Here is a 16,038-nt window from a genome sequence, read left to right as displayed (position 1 = left end):
TATTCTAAGCTCATTCATTTTGACTTAAGGAGGGGGCGAGCGCGGACGCAGGCCCCCACTACCAGAAATTGTACGGTCGAGTTACTGACGTTTGCAGTAATCGCAGAGGTCAGTACCTCAAAGAAATTAAATAAAAAAATTTGATCACAACGTCAAAATAAATTGCACGTATTTGCCCCTACTAATGTCTACGGCCATACCACGATGAACACACCCGTTCTCGTCTGATCACGGAAGTTAAGCATCGTCGGGCCGGGATAGTACTTGGATGGGGGACCGCCTGGGAACTCCCGGTGTCGTAGGCTTTTCATTTTCATTTGTTGCCTTTTCATTTCAATGGCGCTGTGATATATTTCTTGTTATAACAATTAAGGAACGTGGCGGTTGTTGAAAGTGTTTCCTATGACATTTTCCTACGACATTTTCAGGTGATAGTACGAGAAAAAAGAGCTTTCAAATGCATACAAACTCGATCTATTGCCGATCATCCAATAACCCTGACGGAATGGCAAATAAAATAAAATTTCGCCGCCTTCCGAGGACTTATATCGCAGTCACGTTTCGTAACCGCCAAGCGAGGTTTTACCTTAGCGTTTAAGTCACCACCGACATTTGGCCGCGCAACTATTCTAAGCTCATTCATTTTGACTTAAGGAGGGGCGAGCGCGGACGGAGACCCCCACTACCAGAAATTGTACGGTCGTGTTACTGACGTTTGCAGTAATCGCAGAGGTCAGTAACTCAAAGAAATTAAATAAAAAAATTTGATCACAACGTCAAAATAAATTGCACGTATTTGCCCCTACTAATGTCTACGGCCATACCACGATGAACACACCCGTTCTCGTCTGATCACGGAAGTTAAGCATCGTCGGACCGGGATAGTACTTGGATGGGGGACCGCCTGGGAACTCCCGGTGTCGTAGGCTTTTCATTTTCATTTGTTGCCTTTTCATTTCAATGGCGCTGTGATATATTTCTTGTCATAACAATTAAGGAACGTGGCGGTTGTTGAAAGTGTTTCCTATGATATTTTCCTACGACATTTTCAGGTGATAGTACGAAAAAAAGAGCTTTCAAATGCATACAAACTCGATCTATTGCCGATCATCCAATAACCCTGACGGAATGGCAAATAAAATAGAATTCCGCCGCCTTCCGAGGACTTATATCGCAATCACGTTTCGTAACAGCCAAGCGAGGTTTTACCTTAGCGTTTAAGTCACCACCGACATTTGGCCGCGCAACTATTCTAAGCTCATTCATTTTGACTTCAGGAGGGGCGAGCGCGGACGCAGGCCCCCACTACCAGAAATTGTACGGTCGAGTTACTGACGTTTGCAGTAATCGCAGAGGTCAGTAACTCAAAGAAATTAAATAAAAAAATTTGATCACAACGTCAAAATAAATTGCACGTATTTGCCCCTACTAATGTCTACGGCCATACCACGATGAACACACCCGTTCTCGTCTGATCACGGAAGTTAAGCATCGTCGGGCCGGGATAGTACTTGGATGGGGGACCGCCTGGGAGCTCCCGGTGTCGTAGGCTTTTCATTTTCATTTGTTGCCTTTTCATTTCAATGGCGCTGTGATATATTTCTTGTTATAACAATTAAGGAACGTGGCGGTTGTTGAAAGTGTTTCCTATGACATTTTCCTACGACATTTTCAGGTGATAGTACGAGAAAAAAGAGCTTTCAAATGCATACAAACTCGATCTATTGCCGATCATCCAATAACCCTGACGGAATGGCAAATAAAATAAAATTCCGCCGCCTTCCGAGGACTTATATCGCAATCACGTTTCGTAACAGCCAAGCGAGGTTTTTCCTTAGCGTTTAAGTCACCACCGACACTTGGCCGCGCAGCTATTCTAAGCTCATTCATTTTGACTTAAGGAGGGGGCGAGCGCGGACGCAGGCCCCCACTACCAGAAATTGTACGGTCGAGTTACTGACGTTTGCAGTAATCGCAGAGGTCAGTAACTCAAAGAAATTAAATAAAAAAATTTGATCACAACGTCAAAATAAATTGCACGTATTTGCCCCTACTAATGTCTACGGCCATACCACGATGAACACACCCGTTCTCGTCTGATCACGGAAGTTAAGCATCGTCGGGCCGGGATAGTACTTGGATGGGGGACCGCCTGGGAACTCCCGGTGTCGTAGGCTTTTCATTTTCATTTGTTGCCTTTTCATTTCAATGGCGCTGTGATATATTTCTTGTTATAACAATTAAGGAACGTGGCGGTTGTTGAAAGTGTTTCCTATGACATTTTCCTACGACATTTTCAGGTGATAGTACGAGAAAAAAGAGCTTTCAAATGCATACAAACTCGATCTATTGCCGATCATCCAATAACCCTGACGGAATGGCAAATAAAATAAAATTCCGCCGCCTTCCGAGGACTTATATCGCAATCACGTTTCGTAACAGCCAAGCGAGGTTTTACTTTAGCGTTTAAGTCACCACCGACACTTGGCCGCGCAGCTATTCTAAGCTCATTCATTTTGACTTAAGGAGGGGGCGAGCGCGGACGCAGGCCCCCACTACCAGAAATTGTACGGTCCAGTTACTGACGTTTGCAGTAATCGCAGAGGTCAGTAACTCAAAGAAATTAAATAAAAAAATTTGATCACAACGTCAAAATAAATTGCACGTATTTGCACCTACTAATGTCTACGGCCATACCACGATGAACACACCCGTTCTCGTCTGATCACGGAAGTTAAGCATCGTCGGGCCGGGATAGTACTTGGATGGGGGACCGCCTGGGAACTCCCGGTGTCGTAGGCTTTTCATTTTCATTTGTTGCCTTTTCATTTCAATGGCGCTGTGATATATTTCTTGTTATAACAATTAAGGAACGTGGCGGTTGTTGAAAGTGTTTCCTATGACATTTTCCTACGACATTTTCAGGTGATAGTACGAGAAAAAAGAGCTTTCAAATGCATACAAACTCGATCTATTGCCGATCATTCAATAACCCTGACGGAATGGCAAATAAAATAAAATTCCGCCGCCTTCCGAGGACTTATATCGCAATCACGTTTCGTAACAGTTAAGCGAGGTTTTACCTTAGCGTTTAAGTCACCACCGACATTTGGCCGCGCAACTACTCTAAGCTCATTCATTTTGACTTAAGGAGTGGGCGAGCGCGGACGCAGGCCCCCACTACCAGAAATTGTACGGTCGAGTTACTGACGTTTGCAGTAATCGCAGAGGTCAGTAACTCAAAGAAATTAAATAAAAAAATTTGATCACAACGTCAAAATAAATTGCACGTATTTGCCCCTACTAATGTCTACGGCCATACCACGATGAACACACCCGTTCTCGTCTGATCACGGAAGTTAAGCATCGTCGGGCCGGGATAGTACTTGGATGGGACCGTCTGGGAACTCCCGGTGTCGTAGGCTTTTCATTTTCATTTGTTGCCTTTTCATTTCAATGGCGCTGTGATATATTTCTTGTTATAACAATTAAGGAACGTGGCGGTTGTTGAAAGTGTTTCCTATGACATTTTCCTACGACATTTTCAGCTGATAGTACGAGAAAAAAGAGCTTTCAAATGCATACAAACTCGATCTATTGCCGATCATCCAATAACCCTGACGGAATGGCAAATAAAATAAAATTCCGCCGCCTTCCGAGGACTTATATCGCAATCACGTTTCGTAACAGCCAAGCGAGGTTTTACCTTAGCGTTTAAGTCACCACCGACAATTGGCCGCGCAACTATTTTAAGCTCATTCATTTTGACTTAAGGAGGGGGCGAACGCGGACGCAGGCCCACACTACCAGAAATTGTACGGTCGAGTTACTGACGTTTGCAGTAATCGCAGAGGTCAGTAACTCAAAGAAATTAAATAAAAAAATTTGATCACAACGTCAAAATAAATTGCACGTATTTGCCCCTACTAATGTCTACGGCCATACCACGATGAACACACCCGTTCTCGTCTGATCACGGAAGTTAAGCATCGTCGGGCCGGGATAGTGCTTGGATGGGGGACCGCCTGGGAACTCCCGGTGTCGTAGGCTTTTCATTTTCATTTGTTGCCTTTTCATTTCAATGGCGCTGTGATATATTTCTTGTTATAACAATTAAGGAACGTGGCGGTTGTTGAAAGTGTTTCCTATGACATTTTCCTACGACATTTTCAGGTGATAGTACGAGAAAAAAAGAGCTTTCAAATGCATACAAACTCGATCTATTGCCGATCATCCAATAACCCTGACGGAATGGCAAATAAAATAAAATTCCGCCGCCTTCCGAGGACTTATATCGCAATCACGTTTCGTAACAGCCAAGCGAGGTTTTACCTTAGCGTTTAAGTCACCACCAACATTTGGCCGCGCAACTATTCTAAGGTCATTCATTTTGACTTAAGGAGGGGCGAGCGCGGACGCAGGCCCCCACTACCAGAAATTGTACGGTCGAGTTACTGACGTTTGCAGTAATCGCAGAGGTCAGTAACTCAAAGAAATTAAATAAAAAAGTTTGATCACAACGTCAAAATAAATTGCACGTATTTGCCCCTACTAATGTCTACGGCCATACCACGATGAACACACCCGTTCTCGTCTGATCACGGAAGTTAAGCATCGTCGGGCCGGGATAGTACTTGGATGGGGGACCGCCTGGGAACTCCCGGTGTCGTAGGCTTTTCATTTTCATTTGTTGCCTTTTCATTTCAATGGCGCTGTGATATATTTCTTGTTATAACAATTAAGGAACGTGGCGGTTGTTGAAAGTGTTTCCTATGACATTTTCCTACGACATTTTCAGGTGATAGTACGAGAAAAAAGAGCTTTCAAATGCATACAAACTCGATCTATTGCCGATCATCCAATAACCCTGACGGAATGGCAAATAAAATAAAATTCCGCCGCCTTCCGAGGACTTATATCGCAATCACGTTTCGTAACAGCCAAGCGAGGTTTTACCTTAGCGTTTAAGTCACCACCGACATTTGGCCGCGCAACTATTCTAAGCTCATTCATTTTGACTTAAGGAGGGGGCGAGCGCGGACGCAGGCCCCCACTACCAGAAATTGTACGGTCGAGTTACTGACGTTTGCAGTAATCGCAGAGGTCAGTAACTCAAAGAAATTAAATAAAAAAATTTGATCACAACGTCAAAATAAATTGCACGTATTTGCCCCTACTAATGTCTACGGCCATACCACGATGAACACACCCGTTCTCGTCTGATCACGGAAGTTAAGCATCGTCGGGCCGGGATAGTACTTGGATGGGGGACCGCCTGGGAACTCCCGGTGTCGTAGGCTTTTCATTTTCATTTGTTGCCTTTTCATTTCAATGGCGCTGTGATATATTTCTTGTTATAACAATTAAGGAACGTGGCGGTTGTTGAAAGTATTTCCTATGACATTTTCCTACGACATTTTCAGGTGATAGTACGAGAAAAAAGAGCTTTCAAACGCATACAAACTCGATCTATTGCCGATCATCCAATAACCCTGACGGAATGGCAAATAAAATAAAATTCCGCCGCCTTGCGAGGACTTATATCGCAATCACGTTTTGTGGCAATAGATCGAGTTTGTATGCATTTGAAAGCTCTTTTTTCTCGTACTATCACCTGAAAATGTCGTAGGAAAATGTCATAGGAAACACTTTCAACAACCGCCACGTTCCTTAATTATTATAACAAGAAATATATCACAGCGCCATTGAAATGAAAAGGCAACAAATGAAAATGAAAAGCCTACGACACCGGGAGTTCCCAGGCGGTCCCCCATCCAAGTACTATCCCGGCCCGACGATGCTTAACTTCCGTGATCAGACGAGAACGAGTGTGTTCATCGTGGTATGGCCGTAGACATTAGTAGGGGCAAATACGTGCAATTTATTTTGACGTTGTGATCAAATTTTTTTATTTAATTTCTTTGAGTTACTGACCTCTGCGATTACTGCAAACGTCAGTAACTCGACCGTACAATTTCTGGTAGTGGGGGCCTGCGTCCGCGCTCGCCCCCTCCTTAAGTCAAAATGAATGAGCTTAGAATAGTTGCGCGGCCAAATGTCGGTGGTGACTTAAACGCTAAGGTAAAACCTCGCTTGGCTGTTACGAAACGTGATTGCGATATAAGTCCTCGCAAGGCGGCGGAATTTTATTTTATTTGCCATTCCGTCAGGGTTATTGGATGATCGGCAATAGATCAAGTTTGTATGCATTTGAAAGCTCTTTTTTCTCGTATTATCACCTGAAAATGTCGTAGGAAAATGTCATAGGAAACACTTTCAACAACCGCCACGTTCCTTAATTGTTATAACAAGAAATATATCACAGCGCCATTGAAATAAAAAGGCAACAAATGAAAATGAAAAGCCTACGACACCGGGAGTTCCCAGGCGGGCCCCCATCCAAGTACTATCCCGGCCCGACGATGCTTAACTTCCGTGATCAGACGAGAACGGGTGTGTTCATCGTGGTATGGCCGTAGACATTAGTAGGGGCAAAACGTGCAATTTATTTTGACGTTGTGATCAAATTTTTTTATTTAATTTCTTTGAGTTACTGACCTCTGCGATTACTGCAAACGTCAGTAACTCGACCGTACAATTTCTGGTAGTGGGGGCCTGCGTCCGCGCTCGCCCCCTCCTTAAGTCAAAATGAATGAGCTTAGAATAGTTGCGCGGCCAAATGTCGGTGGTGACTTAAACGCTGAGGTAAAACCTCGCTTGGCTGTTACGAAACGTGATTGCGATATAAGTCCTCGCAAGGCGGCGGAATTTTATTTTATTTGCCATTCCGTCAGGGTTATTGGATGATCGGCAATAGATCGAGTTTGTATGCATTTGAAAGCTCTTTTTTCTCGTACTATCACCTGAAAATGTCGTAGGAAAATGTCATAGGAAACACTTTCAACAACCGCCACGTTCCTTAATTGTTATAACAAGAAATATATCACAGCGCCATTAAAATGAAAAGGCAACAAATGAAAATGAAAAACCTACGACACCGGGAGTTCCCAGGCGGTCCCCCATCCAAGTACTATCCCGGCCCGACGATGCTTAACTTCCGTGATCAGACGAGAACGGGTGTGTTCATCGTGGTATGGCCGTAGACATTAGTAGGGGCAAATACGTGCAATTTATTTTGACGTTGTGATCAATTTTTTTTATTTAATTTCTTTGAGTTACTGACCTCTGCGATTACTGCAAACGTCAGTAACTCGACCGTACAATTTCTGGTAGTGGGGGCCTGCGTCCGCGCGCGCCCCCTCCTTAAGTCAAAATGAATGAGCTTAGAATAGTTGCGCGGCCAAATGTCGGTGGTGACTTAAACGCTAAGGTAAAACCTCGCTTGGCTGTTACGAAACGTGATTGCGATATAAGTCCTCGCAAGGCGGCGGAATTTTATTTTATTTGCCATTCCGTCAGGGTTATTGGATGATCGGCAATAGATCGAGTTTGTATGCATTTGAAAGCTCTTTTTTCTCGTACTATCACCTGAAAATGTCGTAGGAAAATGTCATAGGAAACACTTTCAACAACCGCCACGTTCCTTAATTGTTATAACAAGAAATATATCACAGCGCCATTCAAATGAAAAGGCAACAAATGAAAATGAAAAGCCTACGACACCGGGAGTTCCCAGGCGGTCCCCCATCCAAGTACTATCCCGGCCCGACGATGCTTAACTTCCGTGATCAGACGAGAACGGGTGTGTTCATCGTGGTATGGCCGTAGACATTAGTAGGGGCAAATACGTGCAATTTATTTTGACGTTGTGATCAAATTTTTTTATTTAATTTCTTTGAGTTACTGACCTCTGCGATTACTGCAAACGTCAGTAACTCGACCGTACAATTTCTGGTAGTGGGGGCCTGCGTCCGCGCTCGCCCCCTCTTTAAGTCAAAATGAATGAGCTTAGAATAGTTGCGCGGCCAAATGTCGGTGGTGACTTAGACGCTAAGGTAAAACCTCGCTTGGCTGTTACGAAACGTGATTGCGATATAAGTCCTCGCAAGGCGGCGGAATTTTATTTTATTTGCCATTCCGTCAGGGTTATTGGATGATCGGCAATAGATCGAGTTTGTATGCATTTGAAAGCTCTTTTTTCTCGTACTATCACCTGAAAATGTCGTAGGAAAATGTCATAGGAAACACTTTCAACAACCGCCACGTTCCTTAATTGTTATAACAAGAAATATATCACAGCGCCATTCAAATGAAAAGGCAACAAATGAAAATGAAAAGCCTACGACACCGGGAGTTCCCAGGCGGTCCCCCATCCAAGTACTATCCCGGCCCGACGATGCTTAACTTCCGTGATCAGACGAGAACGGGTGTGTTCATCGTGGTATGGCCGTAGACATTAGTAGGGGCAAATACGTGCAATTTATTTTGACGTTGTGATCAAATTTTTTTATTTAATTTCTTTGAGTTACTGACCTCTGCGATTACTGCAAACGCCAGTAACTCGACCGTACAATTTCTGGTAGTGGGGGCCTGCGTCCGCGCTCGCCCCCTCTTTAAGTCAAAATGAATGAGCTTAGAATAGTTGCGCGGCCAAATGTCGGTGGTGACTTAAACGCTAAGGTAAAACCTAGCTTGGCTGTTACGAAACGTGATTGCGATATAAGTCCTCGCAAGGCGGCGGAATTTTATTTTATTTGCCATTCCGTCAGGGTTATTGGATGATCGGCAATAGATCGAGTTTGTATGCATTTGAAAGCTCTTTTTTCTCGTACTATCACCTGAAAATGTCGTAGGAAAATGTCATAGGAAACACTTTCAACAACCGCCACGTTCCTTAATTGTTATAACAAGAAATATATCACAGCGCCATTCAAATGAAAAGGCAACAAATGAAAATGAAAAGCCTACGACACCGGGAGTTCCCAGGCGGTCCCCCATCCAAGTACTATCCCGGCCCGACGATGCTTAACTTCCGTGATCAGACGAGAACGGGTGTGTTCATCGTGGTATGGCCGTAGACATTAGTAGGGGCAAATACGTGCAATTTATTTTGACGTTGTGATCAAATTTTTTTATTTAATTTCTTTGAGTTACTGACCTCTGCGATTACTGCAAACGTCAGTAACTCGACCGTACAATTTCTGGTAGTGGGGGCCTGCGTCCGCGCTCGCCCCCTCCTTAAGTCAAAGTGAATGAGCTTAGAATAGTTGCGCGGCCAAATGTCGGTGGTGACTTAAACGCTAAGGTAAAACCTCGCTTGGCTGTTACGAAACGTGATTGCGATATAAGTCCTCGGACGGCGGCGGAATTTTATTTTATTTGCCATTCCGTCAGGGTTATTGGATGATCGGCAATAGATCGAGTTTGTATGCATTTGAAAGCTCTTTTTTCTCGTACTATCACCTGAAAATGTCGTAGGAAAATGTCATAGGAAACACTTTCAACAACCGCCACGTTCCTTAATTGTTATAACAAGAAATATATCACAGCGCCATTCAAATGAAAAGGCAACAAATGAAAATGAAAAGCCTACGACACCGGGAGTTCCCAGGCGGTCCCCCATCCAAGTACTATCCCGGCCCGACGATCCTTAACTTCCGTGATCAGACGAGAACGGGTGTGTTCATCGTGGTATGGCCGTAGACATTAGTAGGGGCTAATACGTGCAATTTATTTTGACGTTGTGATCAAATTTTTTTATTTAATTTCTTTGAGTTACTGACCTCTGCGATTACTGCAAACGTCAGTAACTCGACCGTACAATTTCTGGTAGTGGGGGCCTGCGTCCGCGCTCGCCCCCTCCTTAAGTCAAAATGAATGAGCTTAGAATAGTTGCGCGGCCAAATGTCGGTGGTGACTTAAACGCTAAGGTAAAACCTCGCTTGGCTGTTACGAAACGTGATTGCGATATAAGTCCTCGCAAGGCTCCGGAATTTTATTTTATTTGCCATTCCGTCAGGGTTATTGGATGATCGGCAATAGATCGAGTTTGTATGCATTTGAAAGCTCTTTTTTCTCGTACTATCACCTGAAAATGTCGTAGAAAAATGTCATAGGAAACACTTTCAACAACCGCCACGTTCCTTAATTGTTATAACAAGAAATATATCACAGCGCCATTCAAATGAAAAGGCAACAAATGAAAATGAAAAGCCTACGACACCGGGAGTTCCCAGGCGGTCCCCCATCCAAGTACTATCCCGGCCCGACGATGCTTAACTTCCGTGATCAGACGAGAACGGGTGTGTTCATCGTGGTATGGCCGTAGACATTAGTAGGGGCAAATACGTGCAATTTATTTTGACGTTGTGATCAAATTTTTTTATTTAATTTCTTTGAGTTACTGACCTCTGCGATTACTGCAAACGTCAGTAACTCGACCGTACAATTTCTTGTAGTGGGGGCCTGCGTCCGCGCTCGCCCCTTCCTTAAGTCAAAGTGAATGAGCTTAGAATAGTTGCGCGGCCAAATGTCGGTGGTGACTTAAACGCTAAGGTAAAACCTCGCTTGGCTGTTACGAAACGTGATTGCGATATAAGTCCTCGGACGGCGGCGGAATTTTATTTTATTTGCCATTCCGTCAGGGTTATTGGATGATCGGCAATAGATCGAGTTTGTATGCATTTGAAAGCTCTTTTTTCTCGTACTATCACCTGAAAATGTCGTAGGAAAATGTCATAGGAAGCACTTTCAACAACCGTCACGTTCCTTAATTGTTATAACAAGAAATATAACACAGCGCCATTGAAATGAAAAGGCAACAAATGAAAATGGAAAGCCTACGACACCGGGAGTTCCCAGGCGGTCCCCCATCCAAGTACTATGCCGGCCCGACGATGCTTAACTTCCGTGATCAGGCGAGAACGGGTGTGTTCATCGTGGTATGGCCGTAGACATTAGTAGGGGCAAATACGTGCAATTTATTTTGACGTTGTGATCAAATTTTTTTATTTAATTTCTTTGAGTTACTGACCTCTGCGATTACTGCAAACGTCAGTAACTCGACCGTACAATTTCTAGTAGTGGGGGCCTGCGTCTGCGCTCGCCCCCTCCTTAAGTCAAAATGAATGAGCTTAGAATAGTTGCGCGGCCAAATGTCGGTGGTGACTTAAACGCTAAGGTAAAACCTCGCTTGGCTGTTACGAAACGTGATTGCGATATAAGTCCTCGGAAGGCGGCGGAATTTTATTTTATTTGCCATTCCGTCAGGGTTATTGGATGATCGGCAATAGATCGAGTTTGTATGCATTTGAAAGCTCTTTTTTCTCGTACTATCACCTGAAAATGTCGTAGGAAAATGTCATAGGAAGCACTTTCAACAACCGTCACGTTCCTTAATTGTTATAACAAGAAATATAACACAGCGCCATTGAAATGAAAAGGCAACAAATGAAAATGAAAAGCCTACGACACCGGGAGTTTCCAGGCGGTCCCCCATCCAAGTACTATGCCGGCCCGACGATGCTTAACTTCCGTGATCAGGCGAGAACGGGTGTGTTCATCGTGGTATGGCCGTAGACATTAGTAGGGGCAAATACGTGCAATTTATTTTGACGTTGTGATCAAATTTTTTTATTTAATTTCTTTGAGTTACTGACCTCTGCGATCACTGCAAACGTCAGTAACTCGACCGTACAATTTCTGGTAGTGGGGGCCTGCGTCCGCGTTCGCCCCTCCTTAAGTCAAAATGAATGAGCTTAGAATAGTTGCGCGGCCAAATGTCGGTGGTGACTTAAACGCTAAGGTAAAACCTCGCTTGGCTGTTACGAAACGTGATTGCGATATAAGTCCTCGGAAGGCGGCGGAATTTTATTTTATTTGCCATTCCGTCAGGGTTATTGGATGATCGGCAATAAATCGAGTTTGTATGCATTTGAAAGCTCTTTTTTCTCGTACTATCACCTGAAAATGTCGTAGGAAAATGTCATAGGAAACACTTTCAACAACCGCCACGTTCCTTAATTGTTATAACAAGAAATATATCACAGCGCCAATGAAATGAAAAGGCAACAAATGAAAATGAAAAGCCTACGACACCGGGAGTTCCCAGGCGGTCCCCCATCCAAGTACTATCCCGGCCTGACGATGCTTAACTTCCGTGATCAGACGAGAACGGGTGTGTTCATCGTGGTATGGCCGTAGACATTAGTAGGGGCAAATACGTGCAATTTATTTTGACGTTGTGATCAAATTTTTTTATTTAATTTCTTTGAGTTACTGACCTCTGCGATTACTGCAAACGTCAGTAACTCGACCGTACAATTTCTGGTAGTGGGGGTCTGCGTCTGCGCTCGCCCCCTCCTTAAGTCAAAATGAATGAGCTTAGAATAGTTGCGCGGCCAATTGTCGGTGGTGACTTAAACGCTAAGGTAAAACCTTGCTTGGCTGTTACGAAACGTGATTGCGATATAAGTCCTCGCAAGGCGGCGGAATTTTATTTTATTTGCCATTCCCTCAGGGTTATTGGATGATCGGCAATAGATCGAGTTTGTATGCATTTGAAAGCTCTTTTTTCTCGTACTATCACCTGAAAATGTCGTAGGAAAATGTCATAGGAAACACTTTCAACAACCGCCACGTTCCTTAATTGTTATAACAAGAAATATATCACAGCGCCATTGAAATGAAAAGGCAACAAATGAAAATGAAAAACCTACGACACCGGGAGTTCACAGGCGGTCCCCCATCCAAGTACTATCCCGGCCCGACGATGCTTAACTTCCGTGATCAGACGAGAACGGGTGTGTTCATCGTGGTATGGCCGTAGACATTAGTAGGGGCAAATACGTGCAATTTATTTTGACTTTGTGATCAAATTTTTTTATTTAATTTCTTTGAGTTACTGACCTCTGCGATTACTGCAAACGTCAGTAACTCGACCGTACAATTTCTGGTAGTGGGGGCCTGCGTCCGCGCTCGCCCCCTCCTTAAGTCAAAATGAATGAGCTTAGAATAGTTGCGCGGCCAAATGTCGGTGGTGACTTAAACGCTAAGGTAAAACTTTGCTTGGCTGTTACGAAACGTGATTGCGATATAAGTCCTCGGAAGGCGGCGGAATTTTATTTTATTTGCCATTCCGTCAGGGTTATTGGATGATCGGCAATAGATCGAGTTTGTATGCATTTGAAAGCTCTTTTTTCTCGTACTATCACCTGAAAATGTCGTAGGAAAATGTCATAGGAAACACTTTCAACAACCGCCACGTTCCTTAATTGTTATAACAAGAAATATATCACAGCGCCATTGAAATGAAAAGGCAACAAATGAAAATGAAAAGCCTACGACACCGGGAGTTCCCAGGCGGTCCCCCATCCAAGTACTATGCCGGCCCGACGATGCTTAACTTCCGTGATCAGGCGAGAACGGGTGTGTTCATCGTGGTATGGCCGTAGACATTAGTAGGGGCAAATACGTGCAATTTATTTTGACGTTGTGATCAAATTTTTTTATTTAATTTCTTTGAGTTACTGACCTCTGCGATTACTGCAAACGTCAGTAACTCGACCGTACAATTTCTAGTAGTGGGGGCCTGCGTCTGCGCTCGCCCCCTCCTTAAGTCAAAATGAATGAGCTTAGAATAGTTGCGCGGCCAAATGTCGGTGGTGACTTAAACGCTAAGGTAAAACCTCGCTTGGCTGTTACGAAACGTGATTGCGATATAAGTCCTCGGAAGGCGGCGGAATTTTATTTTATTTGCCATTCCGTCAGGGTTATTGGATGATCGGCAATAGATCGAGTTTGTATGCATTTGAAAGCTCTTTTTTCTCGTACTATCACCTGAAAATGTCGTAGGAAAATGTCATAGGAAGCACTTTCAACAACCGTCACGTTCCTTAATTGTTATAACAAGAAATATAACACAGCGCCATTGAAATGAAAAGGCAACAAATGAAAATGAAAAGCCTACGACACCGGGAGTTCCCAGGCGGTCCCCCATCCAAGTACTATGCCGGCCCGACGATGCTTAACTTCCGTGATCAGGCGAGAACGGGTGTGTTCATCGTGGTATGGCCGTAGACATTAGTAGGGGCAAATACGTGCAATTTATTTTGACGTTGTGATCAAATTTTTTTATTTAATTTCTTTGAGTTACTGACCTCTGCGATTACTGCAAACGTCAGTAACTCGACCGTACAATTTCTGGTAGTGGGGGCCTGCGTCCGCGTTCGCCCCTCCTTAAGTCAAAATGAATGAGCTTAGAATAGTTGCGCGGCCAAATGTCGGTGGTGACTTAAACGCTAAGGTAAAACCTCGCTTGGCTGTTACGAAACGTGATTGCGATATAAGTCCTCGGAAGGCGGCGGAATTTTATTTTATTTCCCATTCCGTCAGGGTTATTGGATGATCGGCAATAAATCGAGTTTGTATGCATTTGAAAGCTCTTTTTTCTCGTACTATCACCTGAAAATGTCGTAGGAAAATGTCATAGGAAACACTTTCAACAACCGCCACGTTCCTTAATTGTTATAACAAGAAATATATCACAGCGCCAATGAAATGAAAAGGCAACAAATGAAAATGAAAAGCCTACGACACCGGGAGTTCCCAGGCGGTCCCCCATCCAAGTACTATCCCGGCCTGACGATGCTTAACTTCCGTGATCAGACGAGAACGGGTGTGTTCATCGTGGTATGGCCGTAGACATTAGTAGGGGCAAATACGTGCAATTTATTTTGACGTTGTGATCAAATTTTTTTATTTAATTTCTTTGAGTTACTGACCTCTGCGATTACTGCAAACGTCAGTAACTCGACCGTACAATTTCTGGTAGTGGGGGTCTGCGTCTGCGCTCGCCCCCTCCTTAAGTCAAAATGAATGAGCTTAGAATAGTTGCGCGGCCAATTGTCGGTGGTGACTTAAACGCTAAGGTAAAACCTTGCTTGGCTGTTACGAAACGTGATTGCGATATAAGTCCTCGCAAGGCGGCGGAATTTTATTTTATTTGCCATTCCCTCAGGGTTATTGGATGATCGGCAATAGATCGAGTTTGTATGCATTTGAAAGCTCTTTTTTCTCGTACTATCACCTGAAAATGTCGTAGGAAAATGTCATAGGAAACACTTTCAACAACCGCCACGTTCCTTAATTGTTATAACAAGAAATATATCACAGCGCCATTGAAATGAAAAGGCAACAAATGAAAATGAAAAACCTACGACACCGGGAGTTCACAGGCGGTCCCCCATCCAAGTACTATCCCGGCCCGACGATGCTTAACTTCCGTGATCAGACGAGAACGGGTGTGTTCATCGTGGTATGGCCGTAGACATTAGTAGGGGCAAATACGTGCAATTTATTTTGACTTTGTGATCAAATTTTTTTATTTAATTTCTTTGAGTTACTGACCTCTGCGATTACTGCAAACGTCAGTAACTCGACCGTACAATTTCTGGTAGTGGGGGCCTGCGTCCGCGCTCGCCCCCTCCTTAAGTCAAAATGAATGAGCTTAGAATAGTTGCGCGGCCAAATGTCGGTGGTGACTTAAACGCTAAGGTAAAACTTTGCTTGGCTGTTACGAAACGTGATTGCGATATAAGTCCTCGGAAGGCGGCGGAATTTTATTTTATTTGCCATTCCGTCAGGGTTATTGGATGATCGGCAATAGATCGAGTTTGTATGCATTTGAAAGCTCTTTTTTCTCGTACTATCACCTGAAAATGTCGTAGGAAAATGTCATAGGAAACACTTTCAACAACCGCCACGTTCCTTAATTGTTATAACAAGAAATATATCACAGCGCCATTGAAATGAAAAGGCAACAAATGAAAATGAAAAGCCTACGACACCGGGAGTTCACAGGCGGTCCCCCATCCAAGTACTATCCCGGCCCGACGATGCTTAACTTCCGTGATCAGACGAGAACGGGTGTGTTCATCGTGGTATGGCCGTAGACATTAGTAGGGGCAAATACGTGCAATTTATTTTGACGTTGTGATCAAATTTTTTTATTTAATTTCTTTGAGTTACTGACCTCTGCGATTACTGCAAACGTCAGTAACTCGACCGTACAATTTCTGGTAGTGGGGGCCTGCGTCCGCGCTCGCCCCCTCCTTAAGTCAAAATGAATGAGCTTAGAAT

General features: G+C 43.9%; 1 protein-coding gene and 26 non-coding genes across 27 annotated transcripts in view; 9 read left to right on the top strand and 18 right to left on the bottom strand.

Annotated features, from left to right (window-relative positions):
* LOC130657260 (histone H2B, gonadal-like) overlaps positions 1-16,038 on the bottom strand; it is a 96,680-nt gene that overhangs the window by 41,367 nt on the left and 39,275 nt on the right. The window lies entirely within an intron of this gene.
* Positions 187-305, top strand: LOC130658759 (5S ribosomal RNA). Its single transcript, XR_008985972.1, has one exon. It is a non-coding gene; the product is annotated as a 5S ribosomal RNA (ribosomal RNA).
* Positions 811-929, top strand: LOC130658881 (5S ribosomal RNA). The gene has a single exon (XR_008986094.1). It is a non-coding gene; the product is annotated as a 5S ribosomal RNA (ribosomal RNA).
* LOC130658813 (5S ribosomal RNA) lies at positions 1,434-1,552 on the top strand. Its single transcript, XR_008986026.1, has one exon. It is a non-coding gene; the product is annotated as a 5S ribosomal RNA (ribosomal RNA).
* On the top strand, positions 2,059-2,177 carry LOC130658758 (5S ribosomal RNA). Its single transcript, XR_008985971.1, has one exon. It is a non-coding gene; the product is annotated as a 5S ribosomal RNA (ribosomal RNA).
* LOC130658756 (5S ribosomal RNA) lies at positions 2,684-2,802 on the top strand. The gene has a single exon (XR_008985968.1). It is a non-coding gene; the product is annotated as a 5S ribosomal RNA (ribosomal RNA).
* Positions 3,309-3,425, top strand: LOC130659264 (5S ribosomal RNA). The gene has a single exon (XR_008986476.1). It is a non-coding gene; the product is annotated as a 5S ribosomal RNA (ribosomal RNA).
* Positions 3,932-4,050, top strand: LOC130659074 (5S ribosomal RNA). The gene has a single exon (XR_008986285.1). It is a non-coding gene; the product is annotated as a 5S ribosomal RNA (ribosomal RNA).
* LOC130658755 (5S ribosomal RNA) lies at positions 4,557-4,675 on the top strand. The gene has a single exon (XR_008985967.1). It is a non-coding gene; the product is annotated as a 5S ribosomal RNA (ribosomal RNA).
* Positions 5,182-5,300, top strand: LOC130658754 (5S ribosomal RNA). The gene has a single exon (XR_008985966.1). It is a non-coding gene; the product is annotated as a 5S ribosomal RNA (ribosomal RNA).
* LOC130658868 (5S ribosomal RNA) lies at positions 5,738-5,856 on the bottom strand. Its single transcript, XR_008986081.1, has one exon. It is a non-coding gene; the product is annotated as a 5S ribosomal RNA (ribosomal RNA).
* On the bottom strand, positions 6,363-6,481 carry LOC130658921 (5S ribosomal RNA). The gene has a single exon (XR_008986133.1). It is a non-coding gene; the product is annotated as a 5S ribosomal RNA (ribosomal RNA).
* On the bottom strand, positions 6,987-7,105 carry LOC130658863 (5S ribosomal RNA). The gene has a single exon (XR_008986075.1). It is a non-coding gene; the product is annotated as a 5S ribosomal RNA (ribosomal RNA).
* Positions 7,612-7,730, bottom strand: LOC130658753 (5S ribosomal RNA). Its single transcript, XR_008985965.1, has one exon. It is a non-coding gene; the product is annotated as a 5S ribosomal RNA (ribosomal RNA).
* On the bottom strand, positions 8,237-8,355 carry LOC130658751 (5S ribosomal RNA). Its single transcript, XR_008985964.1, has one exon. It is a non-coding gene; the product is annotated as a 5S ribosomal RNA (ribosomal RNA).
* On the bottom strand, positions 8,862-8,980 carry LOC130658750 (5S ribosomal RNA). The gene has a single exon (XR_008985963.1). It is a non-coding gene; the product is annotated as a 5S ribosomal RNA (ribosomal RNA).
* On the bottom strand, positions 9,487-9,605 carry LOC130659129 (5S ribosomal RNA). Its single transcript, XR_008986340.1, has one exon. It is a non-coding gene; the product is annotated as a 5S ribosomal RNA (ribosomal RNA).
* On the bottom strand, positions 10,112-10,230 carry LOC130658749 (5S ribosomal RNA). The gene has a single exon (XR_008985962.1). It is a non-coding gene; the product is annotated as a 5S ribosomal RNA (ribosomal RNA).
* Positions 10,737-10,855, bottom strand: LOC130659276 (5S ribosomal RNA). The gene has a single exon (XR_008986488.1). It is a non-coding gene; the product is annotated as a 5S ribosomal RNA (ribosomal RNA).
* On the bottom strand, positions 11,362-11,480 carry LOC130659395 (5S ribosomal RNA). Its single transcript, XR_008986606.1, has one exon. It is a non-coding gene; the product is annotated as a 5S ribosomal RNA (ribosomal RNA).
* Positions 11,986-12,104, bottom strand: LOC130659055 (5S ribosomal RNA). Its single transcript, XR_008986267.1, has one exon. It is a non-coding gene; the product is annotated as a 5S ribosomal RNA (ribosomal RNA).
* LOC130659052 (5S ribosomal RNA) lies at positions 12,611-12,729 on the bottom strand. Its single transcript, XR_008986263.1, has one exon. It is a non-coding gene; the product is annotated as a 5S ribosomal RNA (ribosomal RNA).
* LOC130659275 (5S ribosomal RNA) lies at positions 13,236-13,354 on the bottom strand. Its single transcript, XR_008986487.1, has one exon. It is a non-coding gene; the product is annotated as a 5S ribosomal RNA (ribosomal RNA).
* On the bottom strand, positions 13,861-13,979 carry LOC130659274 (5S ribosomal RNA). The gene has a single exon (XR_008986485.1). It is a non-coding gene; the product is annotated as a 5S ribosomal RNA (ribosomal RNA).
* LOC130659054 (5S ribosomal RNA) lies at positions 14,485-14,603 on the bottom strand. The gene has a single exon (XR_008986265.1). It is a non-coding gene; the product is annotated as a 5S ribosomal RNA (ribosomal RNA).
* On the bottom strand, positions 15,110-15,228 carry LOC130659049 (5S ribosomal RNA). The gene has a single exon (XR_008986261.1). It is a non-coding gene; the product is annotated as a 5S ribosomal RNA (ribosomal RNA).
* On the bottom strand, positions 15,735-15,853 carry LOC130658888 (5S ribosomal RNA). The gene has a single exon (XR_008986100.1). It is a non-coding gene; the product is annotated as a 5S ribosomal RNA (ribosomal RNA).

Source organism: Hydractinia symbiolongicarpus, chromosome 9 (genome assembly GCF_029227915.1).
Source record: "Hydractinia symbiolongicarpus strain clone_291-10 chromosome 9, HSymV2.1, whole genome shotgun sequence".
Taxonomy (NCBI): Eukaryota; Metazoa; Cnidaria; class Hydrozoa; order Anthoathecata; family Hydractiniidae; genus Hydractinia; species Hydractinia symbiolongicarpus.
Note: the sequence above shows the minus strand (reverse complement) of the source record. Positions and strands in the feature narration are given on the sequence as shown.